The sequence below is a fragment of the Megascapheus bottae genome, chromosome 23 (genome assembly GCF_031878675.1).
Source record: "Megascapheus bottae isolate mThoBot1 chromosome 23, mThoBot2.hap1, whole genome shotgun sequence".
NCBI lineage: Eukaryota > Metazoa > Chordata > Mammalia > Rodentia > Geomyidae > Megascapheus > Megascapheus bottae.
In genome coordinates this window covers 28,142,112-28,155,299 of record NC_143531.1, presented here as the reverse complement: position 1 = coordinate 28,155,299, position 13,188 = coordinate 28,142,112, and positions in this window count along the sequence as shown.

Genomic DNA, 13,188 nt, shown 5'->3' with positions numbered 1-13,188 from the left:
CCAACACACAGACCACACACACACACACACACACACACACACATTACATCTTTCCAAACCTCCAGATAGCAACTTTCTGAGGCATTCTGGAGCAGTCACGACTTCCTTTGTTAGAGAAAGCAGTTCTCATTCCTCCATCATCTGCTATTTTTCTACTTTAGTGACTAGGTTTACTGGTGTGGTCTGGGGATAAGAAATAGGGCTTATAGTTTAGTCAACTTTTAATAACACCCTGGGGCTCTGTGTCAAAGCTCTCTGGAAAGTCTAAACAATCCTGAGAACATAGAATAACACTTGCTAGTTAAACAGTCAACGGGCTGTATGGGGACAAGCGTGTTTCGTGGTTGGGTGAGATATTGGGAGAGCATGGAGAGTTCTGCAAATGGACGAAAACTGCCATATTCTGGACTGCCAGTCATAAGCAGTTTTCCAAAGCACCTGAGGACATAGCTGGCAGGCATGGAGCCAAGTCCCAGCTGTCACGGAGAAGAGCATGGCGGGAAGCACATCCAGCAAACTATTAGTGAAGGAACTGGGTGTGGGGTGAGCTGCCTTGGAATGGGCCATAGGAATGCTCTGAGAGGGGCAAAGAGTTGAAAGGAAAGCAGAATGACGAGGAGGAGGAAGACCTGTAGTGGTCTAGGGCCAAACAATTACAAGGAAAGGAGAAGCAAGTGCAAGATCAGTCAACAAGGAAAGCCTGAGGAACAGAGCAGAAAGAGCGCCCTGGGAGGGACAGCAGGAGAGTGTGGGGGAGGGGAGGTGGCAGCATTCCCCAAGGGGTCCTGAGGTGACCTGAAGCAGGCAACAGCCACCAGGGGTGTAGACAGAACCTGCCATGCACAGGTTGCACTCTAGTCAAAGTGGGGACAACCTTGGAAGTGGTAGGGGTGTGTCTCAAGTGGCACACCTCTCTCTGTGCCATGATGACAGAGATGGGGAATCTGTTGATGTTACAAGTCCTCTTCTCTGAAAAAGTATTAGAAATCACTTCCTCTCCTGACATCTTGATGTTAGGTTTATTTGTGCTTTCTTCTATGCTAGGAGAAATAAAGCTTCGCAATGAGAACGATGTGTATGGACACACTACATGTTCTTTTTGGAAGAATAGAATTCTGTTTACAACAGAGGAACCTGGGTGCAGCAAAAGTACAGGCAGAGGAACCAGCTAAGGCCCTCAGGCAAGGAGCATGGCAGTGGGGACAAAACCCGTTTGTGCAGAAGCCCAGGGCCCAAGATCTCCAGAGATCTTGCATATTTACACTACAAATCATTCCTAGCCGAGCAAGAAGGGGCCTCATCACCCAAGCAGGCAAAGACTTTACTAATCGAGGTTAGAAACACAGCATGACTGGGATGGAAGAGAATTGAAAGCAGACTTTTTACTGACGGCTGCCAAAATCATCACCGACCTACTTCTTAGCATCAGAAGCTTATTTACCATAACTGAATTCCCCATTGCTTTACCTTGTCTTTGACCCTGCACACCAAGCCTAACACTCCTGAATTTAAAGCAGAAAGTGATTAAGGCGGCAAGAACAAAGACAGTCGAGCTTTCGGACCCAGCAGGCACCCAGGAGAAGCCTGCTACATAATAAACATGCCACCTCTATACACTCCAATTCCTGATCCCTCTGCGTCTTTCAGGCAACCCTTTAAATGAGAGGTCACTGATTGTAAAGCCAAATATACCTCTGTGCTACTTGAAACTTATTTATGCTATGGTCAGGGAAAACATATTTACATCTAAAAATGCTGAACCATGAAACTCTAGCCACAGGAAAGGTTGCTAGTGGAAAAAAAAAATAGAAGTTTGTGTCAACATCCTTTCCATAATGGTTTTTGTTTTTTCTTCTCCAAGCTCTTGGGAGGCTAACCATGGATGTCTCATCTCCTGTGCTCACATTTCTTGGTGAGATCAATCCCCCATCAAAAGCATTGGAGGCTCACTATAAAAATCCTACAAGGAGAAAAGTTGGAAAGAAAAATCAATGCCGAGAATATAGATGATGAGCTTTGTGAAATGAAAGAACAATTGTGAATTTCACATTCATCCTGCATAGGGTGGACAGAATTAGAGACACAAACTCCAGTTTCTCACTTCTTGGTAATCAGGAATTCATGAATACTATCATCCACTTTTGTTTGCAAGGATGATTTATGTCTCCCTCCCTCCCTCCCTCTCGAAAACTTTAATTTTGATTGAGAGCTGCTCTGAAGGGTCCCCTTGATTTGTGAAGACTATAGACCTAACCCATGTTGGCGGATCACCTAAGCAGGTCTCAAGGATGAAAGCCACTTTCTCAGAAACAAATTTTACTACATTGCAACCTAGGATAGGGAAACAAAGGAATGGAATGCTCAGATTCAGTGAAGAACAAGTACATTCACAGCCAATCTTTCCAGTATCTTTCCAATGCCGAACTTAGAAAGAGGCAACTATTGCTGGTCTATTCAACCCTTGCTTCTCCCCACACAAATATCGTCTACACAGTGTCAGAACATCATCACATCTTGGTCAACAATAACGGTAGAGCAAAAGCAATGGTTATAGAAATAACACAAGTATGACTGGTCTATTCCATTGGATAGCTGGCTATCAGATTCATTGTATATTTGGAACCATCTCTATTAGGTCATCTTACATTTGCCTAATTATTTTCAAATAAAATACATTTTCAATGTTAATAAAATGATGGATAATGACATTTAAATATGTAATATTAATGAAGGGGGATGTAGGGGAATGGCCTAGTGAATCTATGTCCTTGATTTGCTAACTTAATTGTCCTACCACCCCCCCAATACATATACACATGCAAGTACTAATTCTCTAATAAACACTACAGTCTATGAGTAAAGCTGATTAGCATGCAGGGCCAGCACTTGAATGAAAACCTCAGTGTTGACCAGACAGCTTAAAGCCACTGGGACAGGACAAACAGGGAGACTGTCCGAAAGCCACAAAGCTAAACTTAGGGGTTTCATTGGTATCAAAGCAGAAACTTCAGTGACAAGAAACTTGGTGCTCCTGCACTACAGTTCAGACATAGACTATAGACCAGCCTCCAACGGGGAAGACTCAGAGTAAGGGCTTTCTCTCCAGCACCAAACACCACCAGAGGATTCAGCTAGTGCATTGGTGGAAAAAGTCAATGTATTGTTCTATTGATCTGAAACAGGGTTAAGTCAATCAAACAATCTATAGCCCACACACTGGGAGCAGTCGACGACTCAGGGAATTTTTGTTGAAAACAAAACTTTTATTCTATAATGGATAGCTTCAATGTGCAATTTTTGGCCAGATCTATTCTAAAACATACTTTATTTCTCCACTTAAAGTGGGAAGTCATATGCAATGAAAGCTACTAGAAAACAGATTCTGTTCTTGTCTAAATAAGCATAGTGGCTTTATCTCCTCTTTCGAACGCTAACCACACACACACACACACACACACACACAATCATCAACTGTGTCAGCTTTAAGAAAATCAATCATTCAAATCAATTTTTAAAATTCACTTCAACAGAATTTTATTTATATCCTTCCATTGGGGACCCTTGTTCTCCTTCTGAGGGTTAGCATTTACTTCCAGAATCTGATGAAAATTGACAGAGCTTCTTCCTAGAAAAGTCAGACATGTTGACCTATATATTCCTACACACTCTGATGCACAAAGTGGAGCACAGAAATTTCAGAGACTCCATGGATTTTCTGAACCATTAACCTAGGGCCAAGAAGCCCTGTTTATATACCTGCCTCTGAGCTAGTCGCTGGCCTCCAGGAGCAGGGAAAGATATGCATAGACTTTAAACACAATGTAATAACTGAGGAGAACCCTATTCTGATAACTCTGAAACCCATAACAAAATGGAAAGTAAAAACACACAAAAACGCAGGAGTCAGGCCACAGACTGTCACACATGTCATGCTAAAGGCCTGGAGATGATGCCTTAGCATCGCTTCACAGGATGCAAGGACATCTGCAAAGGATCACATGAGGAAACACTGAGTTTAAAAACCTTTGAGAAGGGCCCAGGAGCATGCGCTCTGAGGCCACTGTGGTTAAGCGATAGTTATTAAATATGAAGGAGAGATGGGGAGAAAACAGGGAGGAAGCCGCAGTGCAAAGGTTCTGCGAGGGCCTAGCACGATAACCAGCGGTTCATTTCGCAGGAAGAGCTCCACTGGCTGTCCAGGGCAGGTTTAAAGAGGCCCAAAGGACTTCAAAGATGCCAGCACATGAACCTGTACGGCCAGGACAGAGGAGGAAGATTTAAAGTGAAAATAAAACAGTCTTAGAAGGCACTGTGGAAATGCACAAAGAAGGGAATCAGCTAGGACTGGGACGTTTGGCTCAAGAGAACAGGTCAGTAGCAGAATGGGGAACCTGTAAGAGGAGCAGATTTAGGAGGCAAAATGGAGCTGAGATCCAGATCTTGAGATGCAGGGGGCCCAGGTATCTGCATGGATGGCAGAGGCTTTGGATGTCTCCTGGGACAGATTCCCCTGCAGAGAACACCCTACTTCCCCTTTCTGGGAAACAGGCTGCAGGGATTCCGAAGCCTGGCGGGGAGGGTGGGGGGAGCTTGGCATCGCATCAGTCACATGACCGACGGCACTCCTCAGGCCCTCACCCCACCTTCCCATCTGTCTGAGCAGAGGCAGTTCTGCCCTCACTCCTGCTGGACTCTCTAGGCATCCGGGAACCCAGTGTTCTTTTCATCACAACCCCCTCTGCAGACTCTGACCTTTTCACTTCTGCCACGCGAGCTCTTCACCCTTCATTAGCACCTGTGGGTCCTCAGCACCGGGGCTCAGGCTTTGGGCAGCCCCTCCTCTCAAGAATACCTGGTGTTTTTGTATATATCTCATTGTTCATTAAGGAGTATAGGAAGAAAAATACCTGTCCATCTTCAATGCAATCGTGTGTTGTTAACATGAGCATTTGCCTCATAAACTAAGAAACGTAGACATTTAATTCATTGATGAAGATATTCCATTTCTAGGAATCTATTCCAAAAAATCCCATGCATGCACAAAGATATAGACATATTGATGTTTATTTCATCATCATTTGGAAAAGGATGGAAAGGACAGAATCAAAATGACTACCACAAAGAAAATAAATAAATAAATTACAGAGCATTAGTATCATGTGATACCATCGGCTGAAAAGAATGAAGAAAGTCCAAAAGCTCAAGCTAAGGTAATTGTGTTTTGTAAGAGATCTGCCTGAAAATTATTAGCTAAAGAATAATTCTTAGTTCCTTAAAATTTCTATCGTCATGGGAAGAAAGAAGTAACTGCGCCCTGAAGTTCCACCTTAAGAAGTAAGAAAATGAAGCTGGGTATGGTGGCTCACATCTGTAATCCTAGCTACTCAGGAGGCTGAGATCTGAGAATCTGGTTCAAAACCAGTCCAAGAACTAAAATGTCTATGAGACTCTTATCTCCAATTAATCACCAGAAAACCAGAAGTAGCCTTGAACTGAAGAGTTTAGAGACAGTGCAAGGCAGGAGGAGAAGGAGAAGGAGAAGGAGAAGGAGAAGGAGAAGAAGAAGAAGAAAGAAGAAGAAGAAGAAGAAGAAGAAGAAGAAGAAGAAGAAGAAGAAGAAGAAGAAGAAGAGGAAGAAGAAGAAGAAGAAGAAGAAGAAGAAGAAGAAGAAGAAGAAGAAGAAGAAGAAGAAGAAGAGGAAGGAGGAGGAGAGGACGGAGGGAGGGAGGGAGGGAGGAAGGAAGGCAGGAAGGAAAGAAGGGAGGAAGGAAGGAAGGAAGGAAGGAAGGAAGGAAGGAAGGAAGGAAGGAAGGAAGGGAAACGAGAAGAGGCTCTCCTATATTAAATAGGTCAAAGACCATGTAGTAGAAAAGTACAGCACATTGAAAAAACAATATTTTAAGAATTTTAGCTAATTATGGAAGAGGGTCACTGATCAAGCTGTATTGTACCCACAGGCTGATATGTTGGATTAAAACCCCTTTGTGCAACTATTTAGAGGTGATAAACTAAACCAATAAAGTTGAATATCAGGAGAAAAATAATTTTAGTTATGGGGTTGGAATTAAATCAGGAACAATAAAAACATACAGCATTGAAAAAAGAAGAAACAAAAATTATACCTTACAAATTTAGGTATGAGGTTCAAATTAAATCAGGAGACAGTCTAAATTAGTACTGAGCATGCTTAGACATCAACTTATCACACAGCAAAACACACTAGGAACTCTGCTAATTAAGATAGTATCATATCATAAAGAATTAAAAACCAAACCAACAAAAAAACAGCCCCAAGGCATATCCACACCTACTGGGTATTATAAAGTTTGTAATAGAAATGACATTTCTAATTAATGGGGAACATCATGGTTCAGTAAGCATGTTAAAATCAACTGTTTGTAAATAAAAGGTGAATTTAAATCCCAGTCCCCCCACTAGGGCTTGAACACTGCATAAAATTTTTCAAACTGTAGATGGACAGAAGAGCTAACTCTGTGTGTGTGTGTGTGTGTGTGTGTGTGTGTGTGTGTTTTCTAAGAAAAGAGTGATATCTTTATAATTTTAGAATACAAAGTCTCTGAACAAGCCAAAAAAAACCAAAACCAGAAATGGCCTAAAGGAGATATTCAATTATCAACTCATAAAAATTAGGAGCAGCTTTATAGCCAAAGGCACAGAAAAACCCACAACATTTGAGATGAGTGACTGGCAGAGAAAAGGCATAGCCTGCATGCTCGTGAAAGGCGTAATATCTGTAATATGTAATAATCACTCATCCATTGATTAACAGGGTCTGATAACCCCATAGGAAAAAATAAGCAGAGCACTTGAGCAAGCAACTCCCAAAAGACCCAATAAAATGCACATGAAAAGATCCTCCTCCTTAGTTCTGAGAGCTTCAAACTACAGTGTGTTCTGGGGTTTGGTTTAGCAAGAACACTCCACAAGAGGTAGACACATCTTCTTAACACCATGGTAAGAACACAGTCAGGGTTGTTAATTATGGGTGCAACCCTGTGTAACAGGTCTCTAACAGATCTCTGTCTTCATGACTGAAGCTACAAAGCTTCACACTAATAATCCACCTTTTTTTTCACTTCTGATCATCTATAGTTCAACAAGGCCCAGATTATGGGGATACCAAAGATAGGCCAGGAAGCTGGTTCAATACTATTTCTGAATATATCTCTGAAGCTGTTTGTGGGAGAGTCTTCAGAGGAAGGGGCATTGCTCACTCCAAAGCAACTCGGGCAATCTCAGTTCTCCCTGCCCAACTGCTTGAACTAGGGTGTCATCCACCCCTACCCTTGGTACTGTGGTCTTCTAGCCATCAGATCCAGACTGGAGTCTACACCACCGCTTTTCTAATCTGTTCCCCTGGTACCCCGATCCTGAGTCTGCAGGTTGTAGATTGTGGAACGTCTCAGCTTCCATAATCATGGGAGCCAAACTTCATAACAACCCACTTTAGAAATCCAGTCTATTGATTCTGGCACGCATGCATTTGTATGGATGACTGTATGTACAGCGTAGTGTGTATGAGAATGTATTCAGAGAAAGGAGGCTGGACAATGTGCTAGTAATGGGCTAGTAATAGCTCTAGGAAGGAATTATGGGAGAGAAGGGTAAGAGCAGAAAAGTGAGTACTATGTATTGTTGTATCATCTCTAGAACATTATAATTTTTGAGGTTACAACAACATATCAAGGAAACTCTCAAGATACTGTGCACATTCTTCAAAATCACAGTACGACTAAAAGGCACACTTACCTTTAGAGCTGAAAGTCAAAGTCATCTCTCAACACACCATCTCGAGTATTCAAAGTCTATGGAATAGGCCATATCTCGAGGGCAGCATTTTAAATGGAATTTATTGGGCTGTTTTTAAAAGTTAATCTAATTTTCCGTGTTAAACATCTGACCTCTGGAATTTTGTCCAGTGTCCTTATACTCTCTTCTACCCTAATTTCATGTTTTTCATTCAGGAGAATTTCGAAAAGCACTGAGAGAACACAAGCTCCTCACTTGTTAAACAGGGAATAGTACCAGCCACAAGCCCAAATGGATATGAGGGGCCATATTTTTCAAAGCAGAGCATCACTTGTCACTGATAATCCTCTTCACATTCCAAATCACTAGTTCTACCAGGTGAATGGTGAGGCTTCCCGTTATAAAATGTCTATGTCTGAAGTGTTGATCTACTATACCCACTGTACAATGTGCCATAAGTGAGAAACTCAGTATTTAAAGCATGAAAACACGAGGTCAAGCCCACCCGAAGTATGCAACAAAAACCTGTATGCCATGTAGACCTCTTATAGTCAACAGCGCAACTGCCCAGATGAGGCGTACTGGATTTGTTCTTATTAATTAGGAGGACATTTTCATCTAAGAAGAGAGTGGCTCAAGCCCTGAGAAGCCTGGATCTACACATCATTACTCACTCTCTCTGCCTTGGAGGGTTTCCACTCCAGCAGTCCAGGACTGCTACGTGTTGAGGCATCATATTCTTGACAATCAACTCTAACCTATCTAATTCACAGTGGGTGCCTGAACATATTTCCCAGTTATGTTTATTAAGTCTATATCATTTTCAACACATTAATTCAGTAAATTAACACCTTTAGAAGATTTTCATCAAGGAGTAATAGAATTGGAAGGTTCCCATCTCAATTCTGTCAAATTCTTGTTTCAAGTGCCTGAAGAACAGGCCTGTATTTTGAATAGATGGAGTCTATTTTCCTTAGGTAATTAGATCATTTATTTTGTCTAGTGTGTGTGTGTGTGTGTGTGTGTGTGTGTGTGTGTGTGTGTGTGTGTGTGCCTCTTAGATTCTAGGATCCCAAATGGACCACTGTTTTCAAGGGAACAGAAAACTCGGTGAATTTGGGAGTCTTGTGAGATGGTAGAAGGAGTCTAACCACATGGCAGTCCAAATTCTATTAGCCTTGCAGTAATGTTGGCCCATTGATTTTGCCTTTGGTTCTACTTGTGAATTTGACTATTAGGGGGCTTTATTACAATGATAAAGTTTCAGTCAAGTGATAGAGTTATCTGCATTGTCTGCGCGTTAGGGAAGGACTGGTTCAGTATTATTCACCTTGGTCTGATTCTGTAAGAACCCAGGTCTTCCTTTTCATGTAGTTAATATCACAGAAATACATATAACTATGTTTTAATTTACTGGTTATCTTCAAGAAAAACATATTGACAATTCAGGGTGAATTTTTAATATTTTTGTTGTTCTAGTTTGGTCTTTAAATGACCTTGGATAGCATCTTAAGCTCACCAAATCTTTTCAGAACAAAATGTACTGTTACCGAATGTCATAAAGAGGCCTTTTGTCTCCAGTGCAATCTGAAACATAATGTTCCAGAAATCAGGAGCACAGAGCAGAGCAAATATTCATACATTCTCAGCTGTTTCAGGCTATTTCTTTCTAAAGGTCATGGCTTTAAATATTCTCAGGCAAAAAAAAGAAAGATGGCTCCGCAGGGGGTCAAATGGAGAGGGCCGAGGCACATAAAAACAAAGCATGAACTACCTACCTACCTACCCCTAAGTAATCCAAAGAAATCAAATGGGATGTTCACGCCATGAGCTCTTGAGTCAAGGACCACGCTGCTTCAGGTCTGCAAGTCTGAACACTGGAGAGCCTACGTGTTATCGGGGGTCCCAACAACATCCTGGAAGGTGGCTTGCAAAGACTAGTGAGGTGAAGACACACTGTTTAACCCCCATTCTTGACACCAATGGGAAAACCTAGCCTGGCTGAGGTTATTCAGGCAGCCCTTTGGAGCACTGGTCCCCATCTTTCTTTCCAGGCTATGGCTCTGATACAGCATCAAAGCCCGTCAAAGCACATTTGAAAATGAAAGGTCTAGCACATTCCACGCTTCTTTTGAGACATCAAAAGGCACATAAAGAAGCTGTAGGACTAGAAAGAGCTGAGAAGGAACAGGACAGCGCCTGTTAGAGCGGCAGAAATAGCTGGAGCTGAGCCGAGGTGCCGACCATGAAAAGCCAAGTGAGAGGACCAGAAATTTGCTGCTGACAAGATGAAACAGCCCGCAGCTGCTAATAAAAAGTTCATTTCAACTTTCAGACAGTCTTCATGGTCCTTCGCAGCTCAGGGACACCAAGCTTCCTTGCGCTCCTCACCTGCCCGGGCGGGGGCCAAGGGTGAGTCTTCAGAACGCAGACAGAATGTGAGGACACTGATTCCTGGAGGAATCCATGCAGATGGGAATATTCCTGAGCGGGTTGCGGCCCCAGCATCCTTGTAAACTTGAGCTTCAGACATCATCTAAAGTCCTGCATCACAGGACTTCGGGGAAACAGGAGCTTTCCCTTAGCCCAGGTTCCTGCCACCCCTGTCAAAAGCTAGGGATGAGCCCAATTTCCACTGGAATGAATTTTTTAAAAAACGAAACCTTCCATGCTTTAGTACATCTATGGTCACCTCTCTGGCTTACTTCTTTCAAGCTGAAATAGACAACCTACAAAACCTTTTAGAAAGTCATATCACTAACTTTTCTACCATGTTATTTCTTGAGAACATGAATCCAAATTGTTATATATACACACCAGCTGCCTTGAGGAAGATTGTACTTGGTGATGTTTACGAAATACAAGTGGAAAACAGAAATCCAATAATTCCTCACACAAGAATCTTCTTGGTCCTGTGCTCTGGACCAGGAAAAGACGTACAAGGCATTTCAATCTATCAAGCAGAATAAGTATTATATTGCTTACAAAGATTATATGATCTGAAGGAGGTATGGCTCTGAAATTACAAGCCCTAGATGTGACCCTCAGCTTTGCGTCTGATCAATTCAGTCTCAGAAGGACATGTAACGCTTCCTCAGGCTGGATTCCTAGTGAAATATGTATTCAAATGTATGGTCAAAACTGCCCTGCCCGGCCCTGCTCACCACACACAGTGTGGTAAGGAACAGTAAGTAAATGCTCAGTGTCAAATTTAAGAGAAAGCTGTCACTGTTGGACAAAGCAATGTGTAGCTACCTGTGTTGCTGTTGGCCATGCTGATTCTAGACATAGCACCATTCAGCTGTATCTGCTAGTGAATCTATCAAGATGCCCATTGTATTGAGTTAAAAGTCTAACTGGGGCGAAATAGAATCTTGGATGGTTTTTGTCTGCATTTACTTTATGGCAAGGGTGTTGCACATTAATAATGTATTTATTTCTAAATCATTTGTGTCTTATTTGGTAACTATTCACTTGCCCATTTACTAATTATATTATTTGTTTTCTGTTGTTTGATTTTCTGAGCTCTTCTTACTTTATAGATATTAATTCTTTATCTGTTAAATAGCTGGCAAAACTTTCATTTCTCTGAGTTGTTGTGGTTCCAGTAAATATATTTCTTTTGACATTTTAGCTTTAGAGTGCACAACTGGTTTTCACAAAACCATGGCTTTCGCCATGCCTATGTTGTATATACCAATATCCTAACATACATTCTGTTCATTTCCACATTTTATACCTATCACCAAAAAATTGCTAAAGGTCTAAATTATGAATAAGGTTGAGTATATTTACATGTGTAAAATGATATTTGTTTCTCTGAGTTACTTTTTTATATCTTTTGGCAATTTTTCGGATCACTTATTTTTCTGTCTATAACAATATTTTACACCTATTGGGGGGAAAAGTGTATACACAATGCAGATACAGTTAAAAAATGAGAATAGTCTCCTTGAAACAGGGATTTACATATACAGACTTCAGTTTTGACTTTGATTACTAGAAAGAATTTTAATGTTTTATTACAAAATGCATTTCTATCACTCTCTTGATGTGATTATCATTGTGTCTTACTTGAGGGAAATCTTGTCCACCACGAGAGTCCTTTAAAAAATGTTTTCCCATGATGCCTTATAAAACTTTTAGTTTCTCATTTGGCTTTCAAGTGTCAGTGCCTCCAGAATGTACTTTAGTGTGAGGTGTGAGAGGTCTAATGTCTTTCTCTAAATGGCTGAGAATGTTGTCTGTGTGCCATCTATTAAATAATCCATCTTTCTTCACTGATTCAAAATGCCACTTTTATTATGCACTAGATTCCCTGAAGTATTTGTACCCACTTAAGATTCTATTCTGTTCCATTGATCTGTCTGCCTATGTAGATATTTTAGAAGCGAATACATTTATGGAGCTATAATTTAGCATATGTGGGTCTATTTCCAAGCTCCAGTTATTTGTATTCCACAGAATGTTTATTTGTCATTTTGCACCTCAGGTTTGACTTCCTCAAGGGCAAAGATTATGGATTCTCCTCCCTCTGTAATTCCCTAAAACGCTCTTCTCCACCAAGTCTACCATTTGGGAAATGGAAACCAAGCCATGTCTTTAGGCAGACCCAGTGACGGTTTGAGTGGTTGGAGCAGGTGAAGACTCCATGCAAATATTTTGCCCCAAACAAAAATGCATAAAGCATTACACCAATTAATTCCTCTCATTAAATGCACTTTTTATTAAAATCCAAATATTTTTGCATTCTGCTGGGAGAATCCATCACATTTCCTCTCTGCTCTAAGCTTTTGATGGAAAGGCAATGGAAACTGATATTTAAGATGTCATGCAATTTGGTAACAACAGTACATATTCCACAGCATTTAAGATCACAACGGAGCCTGCAGAATTGGCTTTATCAGTCTTAGTTTACAGAGAGCAAAGGTCTGAGAAGAAAGTTAATTCGTCAGCTTGGTTACTGCAAAACCTGCATTCAAACCTCTTTCTATTTGAGGCCAGACAGCCTGCTTTTCATGCTCCCTGCCTTGTCCCCGCTCTGCCACCTCATGCCACTGTGCAGAGACTAAGATCTTCAGGTGGGGTCAGGAATCACGGCCACTTCTTGCGTGCAGGCTCTGCAGTAGCAGCTTGAGTACCGAGCCAGGAGGTGCTTGTCATGGCACTCACACTCAGCAGGGAAGAGAGCCATGGAAGTGGGTAGGGTACTGGATAAGACAAAGAGACAGCTTACCAACCATTCAAACTGCACTCCCTAAAGGAAACCTAGAATGCCAGTCTGAGAAGGAAAATGTAGCAGATAGATAGATAGATAGATAGATAGATAGATAGATAGATAGATAGATAGACAGACAGATAGATGTTTATAGTTGTATTGCTTAATATACTACAATATAAACTTGGTCTACCACATTC